Below are 11,695 nucleotides of genomic sequence, written 5' to 3' on the forward strand. Positions count from 1 at the left end.
GTGGTATTAACTCTTCTCTGAAAGTTGGGTAGAATTCTGCAGTGAAACCATCAGGGCCAGGACTATTTTTGTTGGGAGATTTTAATTACCTTTTCAATCTCTTCTTTTGTTATGGCTTTATTTAGTTGTTCTACCTCTGTTTGTGTTAGTTTAGGTAGGTAGTGAGTTTCTAGACATTTGTCCATTTCCTGTAGGTTTTCAAATTTGTTAAAGTACAGTTTTTCATAGTATTCTGTTACGATTCTTCTAATTTCACTTGGGTCTGTTGTGACATCGCCCATCTCATTTCTTATTCAGGTTATTTGCTTCCTTTCCTGTTTTTCTTTTGTCAGTTTGGCCAATGGTTTACCAATTTTGTTGATCTTTCAAAGAACCAGCTTTTGGTCTTGTTAACTCTTTCAACTGTTTTTCTATTCTCTGTTTCATTTACTTCTGCTCTAATTCTTATAATTTCCTTTCTTCTGGTGCCTGAGGGATTCTTTTGCTGCTCTCTTTCTACTTGTTTAAGTTGTAGGGTTAATGTTTTGATTTTGGTGCTTTCTTCTTTTTGGATGTGTGCATTTATTGCTATAAACTGACCTCTGAGCACTGCTTTTGCTGTGTCCCAAAGGTTCTGGTAAGATGTGTTTTCATTCTCATTTGATTCTGTGAATTTCTTTATTCCATCCTTAATTTCTTCTATAACCTGGTAGTTTTTGAGCAAGGTGCTTTTCAGTTTCCATGTGTTTGATGTTTTTTCTTTGCTTTTTCTGTTATTGATTTCTACTTTTATGGTTTTATGGTCAGAAAATGTGCTTTGTAATATTTCAATGCTTTGGATTCAGTTAAGGTTTGCTTTATGGCCTAATAATATGTGATCTATTCTGGAGAATGTTCTATGCACATTGGAAAAGAAAGTATACTTGGCTGCTGTTGAGTGGAGTGTTCAGTATATGGCTAGGAGATCAAGTTGGTTGATTGTGGCCTTTAGATCTTCCATGTCTTTCTTTAGCTTCTTTCTGGATGTTCTGTCCTTCACTGAAAGTGGTGTGTTGAAGTCTCCTAGTACTATTGTGGAGCTGTCTATCTCTCTTTTCAATTCTGTTAGAATTTATGTATTTTGGAGCCCTGTCATTGGGTGCATAACTATTTATTATGGTTATGTCCTCCTGATATATTAACCCTTTAATCATTATATAGTGTCCTTCCTTATCCTTTGTGGTGGATTTTACTTTAAAGTCTATTTTGTCAGAGATTAATATTGCCATTCCTGTTCTTTTTTAAGTGTTGTTTGCTTGATGTATTTTTTTCCATTCTTTGAGTTTTACTTTGTTTGTGTCTTTAAGTCTAAGGTGTGTCTCTTGTAGGCAGCATATAGACGGGTCATGTTTTTTCATCCATTCTGCCACTCTCTGTCTCTTTATTGGTGCATTTAGTCCGTTTACATTTAGCATAATTATTGATATGTATGAATTTACTGCTGTCATTTTGATGTCTTTTTTTTTTTGTATTGTTGACAGTTTCTTTGTTCCACTTAATTTTCTGTGCTGAATCATTTTTCTTTATGTATTTTCTTTTCATCTTTTTCATTGTTGTTGATTTTGTACTTGCTGAGTGTTTTATGTTTTTCTTCTTTTTTATTTCAGTGTGTAGGGTTGTTAGTTTCCTTTGTGGTTACCTTAATATTTACTCCTATGTTTCTAAGTTTAAACCCCTCTTTTATTTCTTTATATCGCCTTGACTTCCTCTCCATATGAAAGATCTATGACTACATTTTTTAGTCCCTCTTTTTTTTTAATGTTATCATCTTTTACGTATTAACATCTCTGTTTCCCTATTTTCAGCATTTTAGCCTTGATTTCTTTTTGTGACTTCCTTATCTGGGTTGATATCTGGTTGCTCTATCCTGTGTGCTAGTCTTGGGTTATTATCTGATGTTATTGATTTTCTAACTGGAGGATTCCCTTTAGTATTTCTTGTAATTTTGTTTTGGTTTTTACAAATTCCCTAAACTTCTGTTTATCTGGAAATGCCCTAATTTCACTATCATATTTGAGAGACAGTTTTGCTGGTCGTATAATTCTTAGCTGGCAATTTTTTTCCTTCAAGGCTTTATATATGTCATCCTATTGCCTTCTTGCCTTCATGGTTTCTGCTGAGTAGTCCAAGCGTAGTGTTATTGACTCTCCTTTGCAGATGACTTTTTGTTTATCCCTAGCCACTCTCAAAATTCTCTCTTTATCTTTGGTTTTGGCAAGTTTGATAATAATATGTCTTGGTGACTTTCTTTTGGGATCTACCTTATATGGGGTTCAATGAGCATCTTGGATAGGTATCTTCTCATCTTTCACGATATCAGGGAAGTTTTCTACCAACAAATCTTCAACAATTCTCTCTGTGTTTTCTGTTATCCACCACCCCGCCCCACCACCCTGTTCTGGTACTCTAATCACTCTTAGATTATTCTTCTTGATAGAGTCCCACATAATTCTTAGGATTTCTTCTTTTTTTTTTTTAAATTCTTTTATCTGACACGTCCTCAAATAAGTTGGTGTCAAGTGCTTTATCTTCAGTGTCACTAATTCTGACTTCCATTGCCTCAATTCTGCTCCTATAACTTTCTATTTAGCTGTCTAATTCTGGAATTTTATTATCAGTCTTCTGGATTTCTGTTTGCTGTCTCTTTATAGATTCTTGTGGCCTGTTAAATTTGTCATTATGCTCTTTTCTAATGTTCTCAATTTCTTCTATTGTTTTGTGTGTTCCTTAGCTTGTTCTGTGTTTTGCCTGATCTCCTTCCCAATATCTTGAAGAGTTCTATATATTAATCTTTTGACTTACCTCTGGTAATTCCAAGAATTTCTCTTCCTTTGGAAAATTTCTTGATTCTTTGTTTTGGGAGCTTGCTGAAGCCATCATGGTCTGCCTCTTTATGTGATTTGATATTTACTGTTGTCTCCAAGCCACCACTAAGTTATTATATTCATTTATTTTATGTTTGCTTACTGTGTTCTAGCTTCTTGTTTTGTTTTGTTTTGACATGCCAAATAGGCTGCTTGTGTGAGCTAGTTTGATTATTTGCGTCTTTGAAGCTCTAATGTCCTGTCACCAGGTAGTTACATCTGTTTCTAGGTATGTGAGTCCAGGAGTCCGTTTACTTTTCTTGTATGGATTCAGCTCAGGTGTCCAGTAGTTGGTCACCAAGTGTGTGGTACAGGCTCTCACCTACAGTCCTAGACAGGCAGGGGTGATTGGTGTAGGCGCAGGTATCTGGCTGCAGTAGGGGGGGTCACACACTGAGCAAGGCAGGGGGCTGACGGCTGCCCCTGAGTGTCTGGGAGGCAAGGATGTCTCTGTTCCCTAGAGCACGTAGGTGGGTGGGTTTTGCAGCTAGACTATGAGCATCCAATGCTGTTGGCTGAAAGGACTGGGAGGCACCACTTATTCTTGGATCCCTGTTGAAGGTGGCTAGGTGGTATGGGTGGAGCCACCAGTCCTCAGGCCCTTTATGTGGGTAGGTGAAGACCCTGCTTAATGGGCAGAGCAGTGTCAAATGTCACAAACCTGCCACTCCACCATATAGCTGATACAGTTAAAGTTAGGCTTCGGTATACACCCTGTTGTACTGTGTAATGAAGACCTACGCTGTTGAAATGGGCCCACACAGGTCTGTGCAGGGGTGAAAGGCATTCAAAGTCCATGGACCCCTTATGCCTGTGCCTAGGCAAAGGAGCTGTGCGTACCCTGATTTCCTGGCTTAGGCGCACTGGCAGACTGTTTTTTCCTGTTTTTTAATTTGTTCCCTCTCCAAGGCCAAGAGAATGGCTTAGAGTGTGTGATGGGTCCTACTTCTGGCCCAGGAGACTTGGCAGGTAAATGGGAGAGAGGTTTTGCCCAAAAAGGATGTTTTTTGATCCATGTGGTAGGCTAGACACGCATACTTATCTTTTGCTGATTGAGTGCTGCTTTTTGTTAGTTCTGGAGGCGTGAGTAGACTCTCTACCTCTCAGTCTCTCCTGATGTGGAAAACGCTTCCCGAGTGTCACTGCTTGCCTAACCACGCTTGCCAACTTATTCAGGCTGGAGGGTGGTGGTTGCTTCCAGGTCAGGTGTGGCAACTCCTTGCTGCTTCTGAACCATCTCTCCCTCCTTCTGCTGCTCAGTCTGATTCCTCAACCTTGCCTTTGATGTTCAGTGCTCTTAGATTGTCATATATAATCAATTCACTTGTTTTTTCAGGTCTTTGTTGCAAGAGGGACCACAGGAAGCATCTGACTACTCTGCCATCTTGGCCCTGCCTCCAAAATCATATTTTAAAAGACTGATAAAATACTGTCCTTGAAGCAACACAAAATACTTTGTACTTGAAGTATACTTTTAAATAAATAATACATCAATTTCCTAGGGAAAATTTTTAATGTGGCATACAGAAAATGAAAAGTGACAATCACTCTATTTGTTTCTGACATCAAGCATATCCAATAATCCCTCCAAGTTCACTAATAAAGGCCGTAAGATAACAGAATGCCAAGGACTCTTCAGAGGGGCATATAACCCTCCATTCAGAAAAAAATTAATTATATATTTTTCCCAATGCCACAAAATGTCCTCAATCGAACCAAAGCATTGGAATAGAGGTTCTGCCAGGCCACTAAGTCCATTATGCCAAGCTGGGTAGGTGTCTTCTACAGAAACTCTTCTGTCAGGGGACTTCCCCTTAATATTTATTTCCTTTCGTTTAATCTCACTAATCCCAATTTCTCTGAGCCAAAACCTACACAGACAGAATATGCTGTTATGGAATTTTTTAAAAGCTTCATCTTATCCATGCTGAAGTAGTAATGTTAAAAAAGTTCATTTACTTCTAAAAATATTAACTGTCCTCCTTACCTCTTCTTTCTGTTTTTATGCTTCTGGAAGACTTTCTAACCCAGGACACAGAGTTTATATACATAGGTCCAGATACAGAAGCTCAGCCATTGTGCAGGAGGAACTGTGTAAGGCCATGCTGCCTTGTTTGTTTTTTCTGGCAAGCTTCCCCTAGAGTACATGTCTAGAGGGAGAATGCATACCTCTTACATACAACGTGAAATAACCCCTAGGAATTTACTTTCTCCTTCAATTCATTTTTAATGTTGAAGTGTAAATTCAAGGAAAAAAAACAACAGTGGTGTGTCTTCTCAAAATCAGCTCATACGCAAGAATAAACTTTTTCTGAGGGATTAGAGAATACTCCAGAGCTTCTCCATAAAGAACAGGAGACAAATTCCATGCGGTCTTACGATTATAAAAGGAGATTTTACTCTCTTCCTTCTCTACATAGATTTACGAGGGTTTCTGCTGACATGAAGTACGTTCCTTACTAAATTCCTCAACTGAAGCAAAACCATACATATCTGGTTCTAAAGTAACATACCAAGCCATTAGTTTACATAGTAAATGTGAAATAGTCATTTGCAAGCCTGAGGTGTACCTATGAAGAAGACTGAACCATAACAACTGTCTGGGAAAAGAAAAGAATTAAAAAATGCAAAAAAAAAAAAATTTTTTTTTAATCACCAGTCTAAAAATCGAGTTACAAACACCTCAAACAACTACTCACTAGTAGATAATGTGCCAGAAGAGTGGACACTGTGGCTAAAAAGCAGGGAATCTTGGTGAACATACTTGCCTAATGAATAAACTCTTACAGATTTTACAGAATGGACACTGGATGCAATCATTGGTGACTTCGTTAAAGTCCAATTAGTGACTATTCTGACATTGTTCACAGAGACACTACTTTTCTCCTAGGGCGTGGACCTAAGTGTCATTGACCCGGCCACTCTCGGTTGCTCTGGCATAGAATTAGTCTTCACTCTCCTGGTGATGCTACTTTTGACATCTTTGTTTTAAGCCTGTCCTTCCTTTAATTCCCACTGCTACAACCTGAATTCTTGCTCTCATTATCTCTTGAAAAGTTTACTGGAAACTTTTTAACTGGTCTTTGGGTGCCCAAAGCTGCCCTTGTCCACCAAGGCCAGATTAATTCTCTCAAAACACTGGTTGGGATCATTGTTCAAAATTAAAAGTTTAAATGCCTCTGCTCTCCATCATTTGCCCTCCTCTCCTATTTCTCAGCTTTATCACCTGCTCCTTTATCATCCCATCACATACCTTACTTTCAAGCCAACTGGATCGCTTGTTGTTTCTCTAGATTACTCTAAATTTTTCTACCTTTGCTCATACTTTTCCCCCTCTGTCTAGGATGCCGTTTCCCATCCATGGAAACCTCACCATCTGCAAAGGACCAAGACAAATATCATTTTCTGAGTGAAATTTTCCATGAAAAGCCCAGAATAATCTCTTTCTCTTCCGACACCCATTGCGCTTTCTTCATGCCTCCATGATGACACTTGTAAAATAAATTCCGGTGTTTGTTTTTGTATTTGTGTCTTAATAGCTGTCTTATGCATGCATTCATTGTATATCCATTGAGAGTTTACCCAATTTAAGGCACTGTGTTAGATGCTGGGGATACTGTGATAAATGAGATGGACATAGTACCTGCTTTTATGGAGTGTTAGTCTAGCAGAGAGACAGTTACTGGGTAAGTAATGGCACAACAGTTTACTTACTAACAATGCTGACTAGTACTATAATGGGGAGTTTCAGGCTACATAACAGGGGACGATAACATAGTGGGGAATATCGGATGAAGTTTCCCAGGGGAAGTGATGCTTAGGCTGAGATATGAAGGACTTGCAAGAGCTATCCAGGAAAAGAAATTGGTGAAGAGTATACCAGGCCAAGAAAATTGCATGACCAAAGTCCTTGAAACCAGAAAGAACCTTAAGAAGTCCACTGATATTTGAACATAGAATGAAAGGAAAAACAAACAAACCAAACCAAACTCATTGTGGTTGAGTAGATTACGACTCATAGCGACCTTATAGGACAGAGTAAAACTGCCACTGCCCCATAGGTTTCCAAGGAGCGGCTGGTGGATTCAAACTGCCAACCTTTTGGTTAGCAGCCAAGCTCTTAACCACTACATCACCAGGGCTCTGAAAAGAAAAAAAAGTGGCTTAAAATGAGGCTGCAGAGGAAAGGGAGGGGCAGATTATATAGGGTCTTCCAAGCCAATAAAGAATTTTAGACTTTATTCCAAGTATACTAAGAGCCTATTAAAGGTATGATGCAATTAGATCTGCATTTAAAAATCATTCCAGAGGCAATGTAAATAATGGAAGAAGGGAGACAAACCAACACTTGTACCAAGATATTTGAAAGTATTGGGTTGAATCATTTGAAATTGCCATTTTTGTGGTATAAAAAACATGGTTGATTATCAGCCTTGCATACTTAGAAGGCAGAATTGGCAATACTTGGTGCTTCATTGGTTGTGGGGGATAAAGGAAGTGGAGAACGTTCAGTCTTCTGGATTGCAGAATTGACAGTGTGAATTACTGAAATGGAAAAGGCAAGAGGAGGAATAGGTTTTGGGAAAATAAGTCATGGTTTCTGTGTGGGCCATGTTGAATTTTATGAGATACCTGTCAGCTACTCAAGAATGCATTTGTATACACAGTGATCTGGACCCAAAGGCAAGCTCTGGGCTGGAGATTTGGATTTGGAGGTCATCAGCATACTGAGACCATAGGAGAGGATAAGATCTCCTAGAGAGAAGCAGAGGGAGAGAGAGAAATAGGGTCAAGATTCTTAACAAAAAGTGCTATGAAAACTCACCTGTGGAATTTTCTTTTTACAAAATACACACACCAGAAGCCCAATAAATCAGAATTTCTGGGGTGTGCACAGGTGCTTCCCATGTATATCCGTGATTAAAATAACCGGAAAAGTGACATGAGAAAAGAGAGCCCAAGATAGAGCTCTAAGAAAAGCCAATGCTTACAGTTTGAGAAGAGAGAGCTAGCAAAAGAGACCTAAAATATGCAGTCAGAAAGGTAGAAAAGAAAACCAGGAGCTCAGAGAGAAAAGTGAGGAAGGGGTCACATGTACTGAATGCTGCTAGAGGTGAAATTACGATGAGGACTACAAAGTGACTGTTGAATTCGTGACATGATGACTTCAGCAAGAGCAGATTCCTTGGAGTGGTCACTGCAGAATGCAGAGAGGAGAGGGCTGAAGACTGAGTGTGAGGTAGGGAGATAGGACTAAGAAGCTTGACAAGGAGTGGAGAATTTAGGGAATGGTTGGAGGGGGACAAGGGGCATTGGTTTCCACTAGAGTATAGGTTCCTTCTTGGGAACAGGAATTAATTCTACCTATGACTTCTCTGAAGGAGCCCTGGTAGCACAAAGGTTAAATGTTCAGCTGTTAACCAAAAGGTCAGTGGTGAGAACCCACCAGCACCCCACAGGAGAAAAGACCCGGGGATCTGCTCCCATAAAGATTACAGACTAGGAAACCCTATGGGACAGTTCTCCTCTGTCCTTTAGGGTCACTATGAGTCGGAATCGACTCAACGGCACCTACAACAGCAAGACTTCTCTGATAGGGGCAGCGGTGGTTCAGTGGCAGAATTCTCACCTTCCATGGAGGAGACCTGCGTTCAATTTCCAGAAAATTGCACCTCAAGTGCAGCCACCATTCATCTGTCAGTGGAGGCTTGTATGTTGTTATGATGCTGAACCTGTTGCAGCAGAGCTTCCAGACTAAGACTGACTAGGAAGAAAGGCCTGGCAATCTACTTCCGAAAATCAGCCAATGAAAACACTGTGGATGACAATGGTCTTATCTGCAACCAATCGTGGAAATGGCACAGGACAGGGAAGAATTTTGTTCCATTGTGCATGGGGTCGACATGAATGGGGGGCCCAACTCAAAGGTAGCTAACAACAACAATGAAGACTTCTCTGAATCCTCCATAGTGCTCAGCACGTGGCCTCACACACAACAAAAGCGTCTTAATTACAAAGCTTGGTAAAGTGTTTCTTTTGCAACTTACAGATATATAGGAACAGATATACTTCAAGTCAGCTTGATTCAACTGCTTTCATTTATTCCAGAAACTAAATGTGCCCCTAGTATATGCCAGACACCCTGCTCATCACTGAGGATACGAAGAACACATGGTCCCTTGCCACAGATTTATAAATGGGCTTATGCTCAACATGGACCATATGACGTAGAGAAATACATGCTTGGGAGAGACACGGTCTCTCACAGGTCTACACTGCAGAGGTAAGTGGGGAGGTTATTTGATTTACAGAAAATCACCCAAGTCATATGAGTGTAACTGTGTGGACTATATTTTTGTGCTACCTAATCTTTCCAGTGAGAAGGTCTAGAGGAAATCTGGACTCCATTCCCTTCTCCTGAAGCTGTGCAGGCAGGATAATGCCCCTAGAGTCAGGCTACCTCAGGGAACCCAGGCTCACAACTTTCAGAGACTTAATGAGTTCTCCAGTCTGCACTGAGAGTAGGAATATCCCCTACCACTTTAAAGGATTAGTTAAAGATTTCAGTGACCCTATCCTCTTCACAGCTGGAGAGATTGCTGGCATCTCCCTGCCTTGGGAAGCCTACAGGGGTAAAGGCCAGGACTTGCTGAGAAGTTCAGAAACCAGAGAATTGGGCTCTTCTGGGGACTCAATACTCTTCTCCTATAGTTCAGAGAGATTTGGAGAGATGCTCCGCCCAAAAGAGGGGGCACACAGCACCTGATTGGGGTCACCTGGCCACTAGGGGGCTTTAGTTACACACTGGAAAACACAAGAATTCAAGCCATCAGCACTGCGGCACTCTCATCTGCTCTTGAGAACACATTCGTATTTTCTCCAACATAATCAGATCCTCCCTCCAATTCTTAGGGGTCTCATAAAGCTGCTAAAAGATGCCAGTCAAACCCCAGTGTCAAAATGAACACCGAGCTTTAAAACACTACTACAATCAGTGCTCTGTGTTTAGCAACTTCTCCAAGAATCTATGAAAGTAAAGTCACAGATTATCCATGAATGAATGGAGTCCCTGGGTGGTACAGATGGTTAATGTGCTCAGCTGCTAACCAAAATGTTGGAGGTTTGAGTCCATCCAGAGGCACCTAGGAAGAAAGGCCTGGAGATCTATTTCTGAAAAATCAGCCACTGAAAACCCTGCACAGTTCTACTCTGACACACATGGGGTCGTCATGAATGAGAATCAAACCCATGAACAAAATTAGAAGGCATCGGAAGACAACCAGGAGTGGCGTCTACTCTCTACTTTTCAAGAAAGAAAACCCAGAGGTATAAGAGACTTAGGACACTTGAATGACGGTAAAAAGAAATTGAGTGAAAGATGCTTTGGTCATCTCTGGGGAGTTCACTACTCCAGGGCATAGTTTGATTTCAGAGGCATTTGGAGTTAAGACCCTTGCTTTATAAATGAGATCCAGGCAAATCTAAGCACTTACTTTAAAAACATCCTTTCCTAGCTGTTCAAAAGAGAACAAACTTAGGCCCTGTCATAAAATGTGCCTGGAAACTATTAACGTATCGATGGTCTTAAATGGAAACATTTCCTGTAAATACACACGATCCAACACATGCTAACTAAAAGTAACTTTTTGTTGTTGTTGTTGTTTCCAGAGGATTTCATACTTTATAACTATCAAGTGGCTACTATACCTTTGGTAAAATTAAACCCTTTAATTACAAATATGCCTTTACATTCCAAAAACTTCAAAGCTTTATCTAAAATCTTTTGATATTGCTAAATAAAAATTATTATAAGGACTTCATTTGTCATTGCAAGTTTTAAAAGATCCACCAATTTAAGAATATTTTAAGTGTACTTATCTTCGCCCCATTTTTTAAATTATCTGGATTGTGCATTTTTTCTCTCTCAATGAAAAGTCATGTTACACAAAAGCAATAAATGGGACAAAACAGTTAAGTTCTTCAATTTTATAAGAGATAGCCCCAATTAAAGTCATATTTCTATTCTGAACACTTTTGAATCGAAATTGCAGAAGAACTCCACACCTGTGTTTTTAAATGTTTGCGAAATCCAGCCCAATCTAGGGTTGATACAATCCCATTTCTTTGGTGTTACATTTAGGTTTTCCATCTTTGATGATTTTTGCAGGTGTAAGATTTTGAAGCTGGTGCTTGCTATGTATGTTTCTTGCTAGCTTGGGTAGCTTAATAGAATTTGTTTAAGAACATTCATATAGAGTGTATTTAATTGACTTTGAAATGTTACAGAACAAAGTCAAGACTCTCAACAGGAATTACAGATGAGGTAGGTTTACTTGGCTTCAATGAATGTGTCATATTTCTAACTTGATTGGCCACTATTGGAATACTTTATACTTATTAAAGGGGAAGTTCAACATATACTACAAACCCTTTTTGTAATATTCTACATGCAAGAATTATGCCTATAATAACACAATTTATAAAGAAAATGTTCTACATTCTACCTTGGTGAGTAGCATCTGGGATCTTAAAAGCCTGTGAGGAGCCATCTAAGATACTCCATTGGTCTCACCCCTTTGGGAGCAAGGGAGAATGAAGAGAACAAGATTCAAGGAAAAGATTTGTCCAAAGGACTAATGGACCACAAGTACCATGGCCTCCACCAGACTGAGTCTAGTACAACCAGATGATGCCCGGCTACCACCACTGACTGTTCTGACCAGGATCACAACAGAGGGTCCTGGACAGAGCTGGAGAAAAATGTAGAACAAAATTCTAACTCACAAAAAAAGACCAGACTTACTGGCCTGACA

Source organism: Trichechus manatus, unplaced genomic scaffold (genome assembly GCF_000243295.1).
Source record: "Trichechus manatus latirostris isolate Lorelei unplaced genomic scaffold, TriManLat1.0 scaffold00010, whole genome shotgun sequence".
Taxonomy (NCBI): domain Eukaryota; kingdom Metazoa; phylum Chordata; class Mammalia; order Sirenia; family Trichechidae; genus Trichechus; species Trichechus manatus.